Consider the following 14,808-nt stretch of genomic DNA (forward strand, 5'->3'; position numbering starts at 1 on the left):
GATACCTCAATTTTCTATGTGACTGATTATAGTTTACCTTGCATAAGAGAACTACTGCAATAGTTATACAAATGTAAAGATTATGAAGATCCCAATAATGGACCTTTCACCCCTTGACAACCAGGGATGTTTGGGCCTTAATGACCAAACCATTTAATTTTTTCATCCTCACATTCGAGGCCACGATGGGCTAACAGAGGGAGTCCCCTCCCTCAAACACCTTTGATGCCGCAATCGTAGTTATCTTCGATCCTTGCGGCAGGAGCCTGGCTGTGTAGAACAGCTGTGCTCCTATAGTTGATCTCATGGGTACAGTGGCAGTACCCAGCAGACTTTAAAGGACAGGTGTCGCAAAAAATTTTTTTTATATGTTTTTGCTTTTAGTATGTTATTAAAATTAATTGTATTTATTTGTGTTTAACTTTTTTGTTTTTTCTTTCTTTTACTTCTCTATGGGGGCTGCCATTTTTTTTTCATCTCTGTATGTGTCGATTAATGACACATACAGAGATGGAATACGGCACATACATCCCCATAGTGAATGCGAACGGGAGCTGTTCCATTCACTATAGCGTACGCCGTCCAAAAGGAAGGTCTTCGGCCAAGCAAAATCCGGCGCCATTTTCATGTGGACCGGAAGCCGCGGCCGGACAGTAAGATGACTACTTCCGGTCGCGGCTTCCGTCCATATATTCAGAAGCAAGTACTAGGAGCGGAAGGAGCGGAGGCAGCGGCAGGAGCAGGTAAGTTATGTTTGTGTATGTTCGTGTTGTACTGTGTGATTACACTGTATCTAATCCTCATACACTGTGCATTCGCTCAAAAAATGGCAGCACACAGTGTAGGAGGTTTGAACATTCAACCCCCTCCTTTCTCCTGGCACTAGCCAGGAGAAAGGAGGGGGCATTGTGTGAGCACACCAGAGCGTGTGTGTCTAAACCAAATTTTCAAAAATAGATATTGGGATGCACTCCTCAATCAATTGGCGTGGTGCTAGTAAGGTAGGGACGAGAATCCCACAATATTGGAAATATATAACCCCAGCACACACAGAGGTACGCAAAAGATCCAGATGCAAACAAATTTAAGTTTTATTGCAACAAAAGATGGTAAAGTTGAGGTGGAAAGCGACTTGGTAAAGACGTTTCGGCCGAACCTCGGCCTTTGTCACGGTCGCTGGAAGACGATATCACTGGTATGGGTTGTCCGCCGGATATTCCCTGTGTGTCTGTGCTATGTGAGTTGCGTCAGTGGACTGACCTCAGTTCCGGTTGGTCTGGTATAAACACAGACGCAACTCACATAGCACAGACACACAGGGAATATCCGGCGGACAACCCATACCAGTGATATCGTCTTACAGCGACCGTGACAAAGGCCGAGGTTCGGCCGAAACGTCTTTACCAAGTCGCTTTCCACCTCAACTTTACCATCTTTTGTTGCAATAAAACGTAAATTTGTTTGCATCTGGATCTTTTGCGTACCTCTGTGTGTGCTGGGGTTATATAAACCAAATTTTCAGCATAAACCAATGAGGTTGCTTTACCACATTGCAATACTGCAATTTTGGGAATTGCTCCCTCTAGTGACCAGCACATGGAAATGTTATAAATTAGAATCTAATTTATAATTTTTCCTGACTTGTGAATAAATTAAAAAAATTAGAACAATGTGTAATCATTTATTGACTAACAGTTTAACTAAAAAAATATATATATTTTTCTAGCGACACATTCCCTTCAACAGTGCACCTTAATTGTACTAAATACTTAAAGGGGTTTATCAGAATTACAGAAGAAACTGCGCCACTCTTGTTCATAAGTTGACTCATGGACAAGAGCGGCGCTGTTTCTGGGAAGGGAAAAAAAAAAAAAAGAGACCCATTTTTATAGCATGGTGTCTGGTCTTTATTTATTTAAAAACACATGACCGTGACCTCACCACAAGCCCTAAGTCAAGTCATGTGGCCACCACAATCCACTTCTTAGTATACAGTATTTATTTAAGATCTGGCACTATGATCTTCTTAAGTCATTGTGATACTGGTATCTTTCAGCATTTCTCCCTCAAGCAGTATGAGAAATAAATATAGATCTTTTAGTTCTCAGATACAGAGAGAAACATCTGCTGCATTCAGGGCAAGGGTGGGAAATCTTTGGAGACATGACATATTTTAGACAACTAAAACCAAACAATATATGTGTAAGAGTGTTTCCCACCAATTAAGCGCAAAGCTGTCCAGAAATACACACATATACACGCAGTGGCGGACACAGACTGCAAAAGGCCCCTGTGCAGATAATGTGCCAGGGCCCCCCCCCCCCACCCCGCAAACTTCTCATGGCCGACGGTCCGCTTTCAGCTGCATCGCTGGGTCTCCTAAGTGACCCAACAATGCAGCACTAGCAGCCGGGGCGTCACTAAGGCTGGGTTCACACACACACTATTTACGGACGTAATTTGGGCGTTTTAGCATTGAATTACATCCGAAAATGCGGCTCAAAAGCGTCGGAAAACATCTGCCCATTCATTTGAATGGGTCTTACGATGTTCTGTGCCGATGGTCATTTTTTTTTACGCGCCGCTGTCGAAAGGCGGCGCGTAAAAAACTGCCTGTCACTTCTTCAGATGTAAATGGAGCCGTTTTCCATGGACTCCATGGAAAACCAGCTTCAATTACTTCCGTAGTGGACGCAGCAAAAGACGCCTGCACATGCCATTACGGCTGAAATTACGGTGCTGTTTTCTCCTGAAAACAGCACAGTAATTTCAGCCGTAACAGACGCTGCCGTGTGAACATACCCTCAGGGCTTAAAATGTCCGGGAAATAGCCCCAATACATATGTGTCCGCCCCAAAAAAAAGTGTGTGTATAGGAGACAGCATAGCATATCTATAGCACTACGACCCTATAAACTATGGATAGGATTAGATACAGTGGCTGAGCAGACAGTATCACACATGATAGGATTAGATACAGTGGCTCAGAAGGCAGTATCACACATGATAGGATTAGATACACAGCTCAGCAGACAGTATCACACATGATAGGATTAGATACAGTGGCCCAGCAGACAGTATCACACATGATAGGATTAGATACAGTGGCTCAGCAGACAGTACCACACATGATAGGATTAGATACAGTGGCTCAGCAGACAGTACCACACATGATAGGATTAGATACAGTGGCTCAGCAGACAGTATCACACATGATAGGATTAGCTACAGTGGCTCAGCAGACAGTACCACACATTATAGGATTAGATACAGTGGCTCAGCAGACAGTATCACACATGATAGGATTAGATACAGTGGCTCAGCAGACAGTATCACACATGATCGGATTAGATATAGGGCCCAGCACAGTATCATACATGATTGGATTAGATACACAGCTCAGCAGACTGTATCACACATGATAGGATTAGATACAGGGCCCAGCTCGCTGACATTGCGGCTCCAGCGCTGGACCCAGGAAAGGTAAGAATAATAATTTTGCTTCTTTATGTGTTACTGATTATTTTTGTGTGTTTGTGTTTTTTTTACAGGTTCGGTTGTTGGACTTCGGATACGAGGACTTCAATGACGGCGTTTTTTTTATTCTCAATAAAATGGTTAATGAGGGTTGTGTTTTTATTTCAATAAAAAAAATTTCTATGTGCTTGTATCTTTTTAAACTTTATTATCACCGCCTTAGTAATGGCCGCTGGCTGATTGACAACCTCCATTACTAAGGCGAGGCTTAATGTTAGCCGGTGCAGAGTCTACACTAACCCCCATTATTACCCCGGTACCCACCGCCACCAGGGGTACTGGGAAGAGCCGGGTACAAACCAGTACCCGACCAGCTGTAGTGACGGGCAGGCACCGGGGTGGCCGCAGGCTGGTAGTATTAGGCTGGGGAAGGCCAAAAACAGTGGCCCTTCCCACCCTTGTAATGCTGCCTGCTGCTGCTGTGTTGTATCTGGCTGGTTATGAAAATTGGGGGGGACCCGACATCGTTCTTTCCAATTATTTTTTAAATGACGTGGCGTCCCCCCCATTTTCATAACCAGCCAGATACAATAAAGCAGCAGCAGCCTAGCATCACCAGGGTAGGAAGGGCCACTGTATCTGGCCTTTCCCCTCCTGATAATACCAGCCTGCGGCCACCCCAGTGGCCGACCATCACTACAGATGGTCAGGTACTGGATCGTACCCGGCTCTTCCCAGCACCCCTGGTGGCGGTGGGTACCGGGGTAATAAAGGGGGTTAGTGTTAGCCTCTGCACCGGCTAACACTAAGCCATGCCTTAGCAATGGATGCTGTCAATCAGCCGGCGGCCATTACTAAGGCGGTAGTAATATAGTTTAAAAAAAACCACAAAGACATAGAAAAAATATTTTATTGAAATAAAAAAAAAAAACACAACCCTCATTAACCATTTTATTAATAAAAAAAAAAGCTGTCATCGAAGTAGTCCTGGAATCCGCCGTAGTCCAACGACCGAACCTGTAAGAAAACACACAAAAAATGATTAGTAACACATGTGTTAGGGTATGTGCACACACACTAATTACGTCCGGAATTGACGGACGTATTTCGGCCGCAAGTACCGGACCGAACACACTGCAGGGAGCCGGGCTCCTAGCATCATAGTTATGTACGACGCTAGGAGTCCCTGCCTCGCTGCCGGACAACTGTCCGGTACTGAAAACATGATTACAGTACAGGACAGTTGTCCCACAGCGAGGCAGGGACTCCTAGCGTCGTACATAAGTACGACGCTAGGAGCCCGGCTCCCTGCAGTGTGTTCGGTCCGGTACTTGCGGCCGAAATACATCCGTCACTTACGGACGTAATTAGTGTCTGTGCACATACCCTAAGGCTTAGATACAGGGCCCATGTGTGATACTGTCTGTGGGACCCTGTATCTAAGCCTACCACAAGGTAGGCTTAGATACAGGGTCCAGCAGACAGTAATCTTATACAGTATAAGATTACTGTGTGCTGGGGCCCTGTATCTAAACCTACAGTGTGGTAGGCTTAGATACAGGGCCCAGCAGACAGGATCACGCATGGGCCATGTATCTAAGCCTACCATGTGATTGGCTTAGATACAGGGCCCAGCAGACAGCATCACACAATCTGTGATCCTGTCTCATGGGCCCCCTAAGCCTGCTACATCGTAGGCTTAGGGGTTGTGCAGTCCCTAAACATTGATGGCCTATCCTCAGGATAGGCCATCAATAGCTGATGTGTCGCCCGGGACCCGCAAATCAGCTGTTTTGAAGGGGCCGCAGCACTCGTACGAGAGCTGCTTCCCCTTAATTTCACTACTCGCTCACACTGTGAATCGCCGAAACCGATTCACAGTGTGACCGGAATGAAGTGACAGGAATGAAGGGGAGCAGCTCTCGTACGAGTGCTGCGGCCCCTTCAAAACAGCTGATTGGCGGGTCCCAGGAGTCGGACCCCGCCAGTCAGGGCTATCTTACCTTCCTCTTCGGCCGCGGCGGGAGTTCTGTAGTCTCGATGCTGTGCGCGGCGGCATAGCGCTGTGACGTCATGCGCTGCGCACAGCGCCTGACGTCAGGACCTCCGCTGCGATCCGGAACCAGGAAGGTAAGTAAAGTATGTTACTATAGTAACAGGGGCCCGCGGCCCGAGTTACTATAGTAACTTTTTATTGATGTGGTGCGGGGGGCCGTGGGCCCCCCTGGCTTCGGGGCCCGGTCGCAATTGCGACCGCTGCGACCCCTATAGCTACGCCAGTGGTCCACGGGCCTCTGTCTCAGTCCTCAGCATCGCGCAGCTGAGAACTGAGTCGGCCAGCAGAGGAACGGGCCCCCTTCCCACGCGGGGCCCTTGTGCAGCTGCACCGGCTGCACATGCGGTATGTCCGCCCCTGTATACACGGTCATAACAACAAAAGTACAGACAAGTGAAGTGAATAACATTGATTATCTCATGGCCGTGGCACCTGTCAAGAGGTGGAATATATTAAGCAGCAAGTGAAAAGCCAGTTCTTAAAGTTGATGTGTTAGAAGTAGGAAAAACGGGCAAGTGTAAGGATCTGAGAGCCAAATTGTGGTGACTAGACAACTGGATCAGAGGATCTCCAAAACGGAAGGTCTTGTGTAGTGTTCCCCCTATGCAGTAGGTAGTACCTACCACAAGTGGTCTGAGGAAGCACAACCGGTGAACCGGCAACAGGGTCATGGGCATCCAAGACTCATTGATATAGAGCTACGGCTAGCCCGCCTAGTCCAATCCCATGGAAGAGCTACTCTATCGCAAAATGCTGAAAAAGTTAATGCTGGCTTTGATAGAAAAATGTCAGAACACACAGCGCATTGCAGCTTGCTGCGTATCTGAAGACTGGTCAGAGTGCCCATGTAGACTCCTGTCCACCGCTGAAATAACGTACAATGGGCACGTGAGCATCAGAACTGTACCATGAAGCAGAAGGTGGTCTGGTTTGATGAATCACCAGGATGCACTATTAGAAGAAGGCATGACAGCGACATAAAAGATCTGTTGCTAACGTCTTGGTGCCAGATACCACAGGACTACTTCAGAGGTCTTGTGGAGTCCATGCCTCGATAAGTCAGAGCAGCTTTGGCCGCACGAGGGGGAAACGACACAATATTAGGCAGATGGTATTACGGTTATGGTTGCACCATTTATAAAATAGTAAATCATTTCCAAAACTGCCTTGAGTTCATGAGTCGTATTATGCAATGCACTTAGCTATAGCAATTGGTAAGTAAATAGTCTCTTCTGACTGCTTGATCTAGAACCGAACTGGGGCTAATTCACACATTGTGGAAAATAATCCGGTTTTATTGCAGTTTTATGTAAACTGCAGTAAAACCACAATAAACATATACTAAAATATTGCTCAATACTAAAACAGCCTAGACTTGAAATAACCTAATATGAGCTAGCACAGTCCATTCAGTGTAGAGGCCAGATGCTTTAAAGAGGCTCTGTTACCAGATTTTGCAACCCCAATCTCCTATTGCAGCAGATCGGCGCTGCAATGGAGATAAGAGTAACGTGTTTGTTTTTTTTTAAAACGAGCATTTTTGGCCAAGTTATGACCATTTTTATATTTATGTAAATGAGGCTTTCTAAAGTACAACTGGGCGTGTTTAAAGTAAAAGTACAACTGGGCGTGTATTGTGTTCGTTACATCGGGGCGTTTTTACTTCTTTTACTAGCTGGGCGTTGTGTATAGAAGTATCAGCCACTTCTCTTCACAACGCCCAGCTTCTGGCAGTGCAGACACAGCGTGTTCTCGAGAGATCACGCTGTGATGTCACTCACTTCCTGCCCCAGGTCCTGCATCGTGTCGGACGAGCGAGGACACATCGGCACCAGAGGCTACATTTCATTCTGCAGCAGCATCTCTCGAGAACACGCTGTGTCTTTGCACTGCCAGAAGCTGGGCGTTGTGAAGAGAAGTGGATGATACTTCTATACACAACGCCCAGCTAGTAAAAGAAGTAAAAACGCCCCGATGTAACGAACACAATACACGCCCAGTTGTACTTTTACTTTAAACACGCCCAGTTGTACTTTAGAAAGCCTCATTTACATAAATATAAAAATGGTCATAACTTGGCCAAAAATGCTCGTTTTAAAAAAAAAAAACAAACGTTACTCTTATCTCCATTGCAGCGCCGATCTGCTGCAATAGGAGATAGGGGTGGCAAAATCTGGTGACCGAGCCTCTTTAAAGGAGATTCTAAACACAATTTTATGGCCTATCAATAACATTATTTGGTGGGTTGCCGACTTCTGAGACCACCACTGATCCCGATAACACACCTTTTATTTCTGGAGGCAGCGGAGGTGAATGTTATTTTGGTAAGTAGCACAATGTAATATTGGTCTGTTGTCTTATGTTATTGACAAGATGCTACATTGTGGATTTCTGTGCTTTACAACCCTGTTCAAAAAATGTTCACATTCTGCTTTATGGAGCTAAGAACTTCTGCCACTTCAGTTATCCAATTCCATTGTGCTGAAATTGTGAAAGCGGCCTGAAGGGTAAAACCACTCTACTGGACATTTAATAAACAATAATCTACTTTTAGAAGTGTCTGCTGTCAAGAAAAAAGAAGAACGCTAACATTGCATTCCGAGAAAGGTTAACAATGAGTAAATTACTGGATTAACTCATTCATGAAAAGAAAGGATATGCCCCAAGCTAAATGGACAGCATGGTATCTGGTCTCCTGTGTCCTGTTCTGACAAGACCATTAAACTTAAGATGTATTAGTCCTGTTCAAGGGTGATGGTGGATTGCTGTGTGAATTGGTCTATAACACAGGCCAGTATTCATTTAAGTGTAGCTCTACTCTGGGCCAATTTATTCCCATTCAGCAGGCAATCAAAATTAATATCACGGTTCTCACCTGGTTCATTTGTGGATCCTCTGTGTCGTCCAGAAGATGGTGATAGTAACCCAGGGCAACGCTTGGCACAGCAGGTTTAGAGGCAGTCGGATGTATAGGCCAGAAGTCAGGACAGGCAGCAGACGTCGTTACGGGTATCGATAGCAATAGGTCAAGGACGGCGGCAGGCAAGGATAGTCAAGTACATGCAGAGGTCAAAAAAGGGAAATCCAGACAAGGGCAGAAGGCAAGAAAACTGGGAACAGGAAACTCACGGGGAACTTGGTTGAACAAGAAAGGATTGAGAGGAAGGAGGATCCTTAAATAGGAAGTCTAGGAATTTGGGAAAGCGCTGGCCCTTTAAGAAGGAAAGAGTCAGCGCGCGCCCTCTAGTGGCTGCAGCTACACATAGTGGATGACGGCCGTGGAGGGAGGTGGGAGATGCAGTTACCTGACGACGCCCAGAGCCTGCAGAGCGTCCGGATCGGGTAAGTGGAGCTCGGGACGAGCATGAGGGAATGGAAGGTGCAGGAACCAGAGCAGAGACCGCGGAAGAGGTGGGGAATGGCGCGGCAGCCGTTGCAATGAATAAATTTTGTAATAAAATGTATTGCAGGAATTTCTTTGGGAATGTTTACATGTGACAGACAATTTCCGCTGCAGATTTTGCTGCAATTACGCAACTAATCTGCTACAAAATACGTACATGATGGGGTGCATACAGATGTGGCGGTTTTGCAGGGGATTTGACTTTACAAAAGCAGAAATCTGTGGTGAAAAGCCACTGCTTCTCCGCAATAGACTTTGCATGCTGCGGATTGGAAAATCTGCAGCATGATCTGCTTTCAGTGCAGATTGTTTCCACTGTATGTATATGGGCTTTGAAAACGTCATCATCTTGTTTTGTACTGTCAATTACTGCGGATTTGCGCTGCGGAATCCGCACTACAAATCCGCAGCTAATATGCCTTGTCTGAACATGCCCTTAGGGTTTCTTTATTTGTCTGCACCTTTCGGTCCTTGTGGACCATGTGCTAATAACAAAACACCCCCTAATGTCCAGAGCCAAGTGGCTTGTTTACAGGTCCATAAATAGATCAAGTCTTGAATGTCTGTGATATAAAATTTGTAATTGTTTATTATAGGAACCTATCAGTATATTTCCATTTACAGACGACAATACAACCGCATTGCTCATCTACAAAAAAATAACAAACATATCGAACCTAAAAACAGAGAATTCAGTTGTTAGAATGGACTGTTTGGTTTAAAAAAAAAACTGATTACAATGATAAGCAAATGTTCAATGTATGGAAATAAACTAAAAGCTTTTCGTTAAAAGGGTTTTTTTTTGTTAGTAGGATCTCCTGATGATAAGCTGGGTGAGAACCCCATCAATCATCTGTAATCTGTTGAGGAACCCGGCAGCAAGTGTTCAATTCCCCTGCAGTGCCACCATAGGGGAGATTAAGTACTACACAAATCCCATTCAATCAATGGTGTGTACAAAGGCTGGTTGAGAACAGAGAGAACAAATAGGTGCTGCATAGGGCGAGTACGTCAAATTAAATAAAAAATGGCGCCCTCTGTTAAGTATAGTAAAAGGAGGCTCACCTTTAGGGGTTGTGCGTGGATAGGCACAACAGTATTGCGGAGCCAGTTGGTTAGGAAGGATTCTGCCGGTGCCAACCTCGCCGGGGAGTAAATGCAGGTAGATAAAAACAGTGGGATCTAGGTGGGATCCACTGTGAAAAAGTGACACCATCCAGGTGTAATACTTCCACGAGTCAAGCAATTTTTCAGAATAAATAAATTTATTGTATAAGACAATAAAACATAATAAAATGTGACATTACATGGTCTCATGCTTACTTGATAAAGGGGTTCTGTTACCCCCGAAACGTGTTATATCTCAAGAGACCCTCTCTTTTATGTACATTTTATTATGTTTTATTGTTTTATACAATAAATGTATTTATTCTAAAAAATTGCTTGACTCATGGAATTATTGCACCTGGATGGTGTCGCTTTTTCACAGTGGATCCCACCTGGTTCCCATTGTTTTTATCTACATTCAAATCAATGGGCAGTCCATGTAATGCATGAACAGGATGAGTTCTCCAGAGCAGGAGAGGCTCTTTGTAGCTACTCATCCATTTGGCTAATAGAGGAAAGTCATAAACAGGGTAACCCCCTCCATTAACTCAGAATGCCCCCTAATTAAATTAAAAAATCTGTTTTCTTAACCAATTAACTCCTTTATTTCACCAATATCATAATCTTATAGTAATCCAGAATAAAGCCAAATTATATAAACCACATTTCTATAGCTGTACAATAAAAGTGTCAATAGAAAAACAGCCCATTTATACAAATTGTTAAAGAACATGATGATATCCTTGCTTTGGACAACCCATCACAATAAACACTAGTATTGAAATTTAGCTCTCCCTGTAGACATCAAAACTGGATTCCAAGTGTAATGATCATAAAGTATACAATCAAACAAGGCGACGTAAAAATAAACCTTCTCTTGGCCACACAGGAACTTTCCAAAAAAGATGGGGAATGAATTCTTTCTTTAAACTAGTTGCAATAACTCATCTTGTTTACAATTGCAATTGTGGACATCCTGGGCTAATACATTCAGAGGTGGTTAGATGGAAAGCTTGAGGTCTCAGCCTTCAGAAATGGCCTTGTGCCATTGGCTTGAACTTCGAAAGTTTATGTAAAAAAAATACTCACTGGGATGCTAAGATTTGCAGTGTCTCTCCAAAGTAAATATGCCCTGATAAAATAGACACACAGCACGTATCATATTTAATACTTGCTTGCGTCAGCGGGAGATTTCTGACCACTCTAGAGAGGTAGAATGGACGGTGTCCAGTAATAATGTCCATCTTCCTTTTGGAGAAGGAGGCATTCACAAGACACGCTGTGCGCTTGTCATGTACTAGAGAGCGAGCCTTCATTTGCTTTGGGATAAAATGGTTTGTATGATGTTCCAAGTAAATCATTCCCAAGGGGGAAACTCTGAGAAACTTTTCATAATTACAAGGTCAACGGAGGACAACTATAAGAACTTCATATAAACTAATGAGGCAAACTAAATTGCTTGTAGACAGGAGGCTGATGTGAATTATCTCTCAATTATCACATTAATGTACGGTGCTCGAAATCTGTTCAATACATTTAACAACGTCATGATTACATCACAGTGCAATAATCTGTGTCGTACATGGACATGTGACTGCAGCAGCCAATTGTTGATCCCTGTGCGACATGGTGTACATGACGACGGTACTGCTGCCTCGGTCATGGCATGGGAATAGAGCAAGTATACTCACAGGTATAGCAATTTTTTTATTTTTTGCCATTTGGAGCCTGGTACGGTCTGCCAGTGACTACCGTAAAAAAAAACATATACCACTAAGTATAATTTTTGGGGGGTTTTAGTTGACTATTCTTATCAATACAGTTGAGATACTGACGTACACTGGCCAAACATATGCGATATTTGGCTAATGATAGCCTATGGAATTGTTAAACGTATACATTGGGAGTATTTCACGGCATATACATTGAACGGTGACCCCAAATGTGGTGTGAACCTAGCCTGACATTGAAGATCACGTCTCAATTGTTTGTTACGTCCTTCTAACGGGAATATTAAACTTCATCTCAGACATCAAAAGCTTTATACATAGCATTGAGAACTCAGATCCCGGCTGGCAGCATTGAGCCACAAAGAGAACTTTCACGCGGTTTGACTTCACGCCGACCTCTGTCCACCAGGACATCATTAGTTAAGATGGGACTTGTAGTAAGTTCTATTATCTGCCGCCAGACAAGCTGTGAGAACAAGCCCTAACACAAACACAGAGCAGAGGATGAAATGCGTCTCATGCATCATATCAATGTGCTCAATAATTTGCTTAGCAAATGATTAACCTCTTGTAGTTTATTCCATAGACTATTCGGAAACATGAATATATTTTCTTTGCATTCGACAAATCCAAAACGTACAGTTCAGAAACAATCCTCATACTCTGCACCACATATTAAAAATGACTGGATAATTACAGTAGACTTAAAATTACAATGGCCCATATTTCAAGAAAACAAACTATAAGACAATAGACCAGACAGATGTAACAGTCACTGGGTGGTGAAATTATAATAGGTCAGAAATTAGTGTCACAGTATTGTCGTCAAGAAAGACTATAAAAAACATACAAGTCATCTCTGGTGTGGGAAACTTCTCTGAACCACAATAACAAAGTTTGATCCTAAAAGTAAAATAATTGTTTATTAATTGATAACAAATATATATGTATGGAACATGTTCGGGTGGGTGACGCTGCTTGTCTGATGTAAAAACTTGGTATTGCATAAATGTGTGAATGGTGGTGATGCAATACCAGACACAGCCCATAAACAAAAGTAGTGTTGAATCTGGAAAAAAAAAATCTAATTCCAGATAATATCTTTAGGCCTTGTTTACACAGTACAGATTTGCTGCAGATTTTGCACGTACTTTTTAAACCAGAACCAGGAATGAAACCTAAACAGAAGAAATATATAAAGGAAGGCCTTATATGTCTGTTCTTCTGGATCGAATTCTGGTTTTGGCTTAAAACAAATGCATTCAAAATCTGCAGATAGTCTGCACTGTGTGGATAAGGCCTTTAAATTGGCTTCCGTTTAGGAATGCAGCATTCTTCATGAACTACCAGACAAATATAGTACACAATGCCTGGCTAGAGAAGGCTGTCCCTGGAAAAATCATCCTGCACTCTCACAAACTGTAGATCAACTATTACTATTCCACCTTCTAGCAAGAACTACATTTGTTTTTTTGTACTGTAAAACTTAAAAGGAGTTGTCCAATTTTACAATCCCTTTTTGTTGGAAGGGTCTCCCGAAAATAAGCCGATTACAGGTTATCCCATTTCAAAGATCCCCGGTGATCAGCTGTAATCTGCGAGGGAACCGGTCAGCAAGTGTTCAATTTCCATGCAGCGCCACCACAGGGAAAATTAAGCATTACATTTTTCCCCATCTGAATCAATAGGCTGTCCAAGTAATGCCATGCCCTCTGCAGAGAGAGATGCTTTTTGTAGCCGCTTTGACTAATTGATCAGTTCTCAATGCGGGATCCCATCAATTACCTCAGTATTCTCGAATAGTGAATATAGTAAATTGTTTTTCTAAACCAGATAATCACCTTAATCTATAATGAAAAGTTCTACAACTTTCTAAAATACTTTGTGTTTCAGTTTCTCAGCATTTTCAAGATCACTGTTTGCTGTAAGTGATAGAAACATTCTGGTTTTATTCAAAATGCTGATAACCCATATAGACCGAATACATCCCACATCTGAGAGTACAATTATATCTAGTTAAAACCATCCTAAATAACGCAGACTTCGGCTCATACATTTTACTTGAACTGGTACACAACAATGTTTCTGGACTGGAACAATTTGTGCTGCTGATGTATGTAGCTCACAGAGAATGTTCTCATTCACTTACAGCAAACAGAGATCCTGAGAATAATGAAGAATTGAAACAGATACATGTGAGAAAGTTACATAAGTTTTTATTATACAACAATTTATAAATGTAAAAGCAAAAACGAATTACAATGGAGTATTGTGATGAATCAACAAATGACTCAAATCTGAAATATTTATGAAATAGAGGAGAGAGAGGTTAAGTATAAAACACATTGTAAAAATGTCACTGAATTAAGGTGACAGCAAAGGAACAAAAAGAATGAGTGACGCACTTTCCAGTAAGTAACAAATCCCAACTTATCCAGCCCTGCTGTGGACTGAACATCAGAAGTCCATTATAATGGGCTGATTTAGGGCTCTTCTGACCACAAGGAGCAGAGCGTTTCCCCAGGTCGTCTGTGGCTATAAATGCAGACATAGAGAAATCCAGACTAAATGCACCACTGTGCTCTCAACACCTACTGAACTAACCAAGGAACTGCTCTTCAGCGGGATTTGTACAAGATTTTTTGCAAAAAAAGGTGCTCCCTGCTGAAGATTTAAAGTCACTACATTGTGGTGCTGCAAGCTTGACATTACAGGATAGTTGCCGTTTTATAAGTAATATGACCCAGCAACCCTTTCTTAAAAAATGTTTGACATTTTGAGTGTATTTAGCTAAATAAAGCATAAAATATCAATATGTTGCATTTCAATGTAGTAAGCAGAAAAAAAGTAATTGTTATGTTGTGTCATGATACTAGGAGTCATTTTACTTTGAGATTTAAAAGGGACCATAACCATCTATTTTTCACTTTGTATTATGAAAAATAAGTTTTTATAAACTGTATATGTATTTTTTTTCTAGTATTAGCTCCTTTAAGCCTTATAAAGTATATTATTATTTAAAAAGAAAAAAAAAAA

The 14,808-nt window shown here is 42.7% G+C and overlaps 1 protein-coding gene across 4 annotated transcripts in view; it reads right to left on the reverse strand.

Moving 5' to 3' along the window:
* Positions 1-14,808, reverse strand: part of SH3PXD2A (SH3 and PX domains 2A) — a 248,911-nt gene that overhangs the window by 121,445 nt on the left and 112,658 nt on the right. The window lies entirely within an intron of this gene.

The sequence above is a fragment of the Rhinoderma darwinii genome, chromosome 11 (genome assembly GCF_050947455.1).
Source record: "Rhinoderma darwinii isolate aRhiDar2 chromosome 11, aRhiDar2.hap1, whole genome shotgun sequence".
Lineage (NCBI taxonomy): Eukaryota > Metazoa > Chordata > Amphibia > Anura > Rhinodermatidae > Rhinoderma > Rhinoderma darwinii.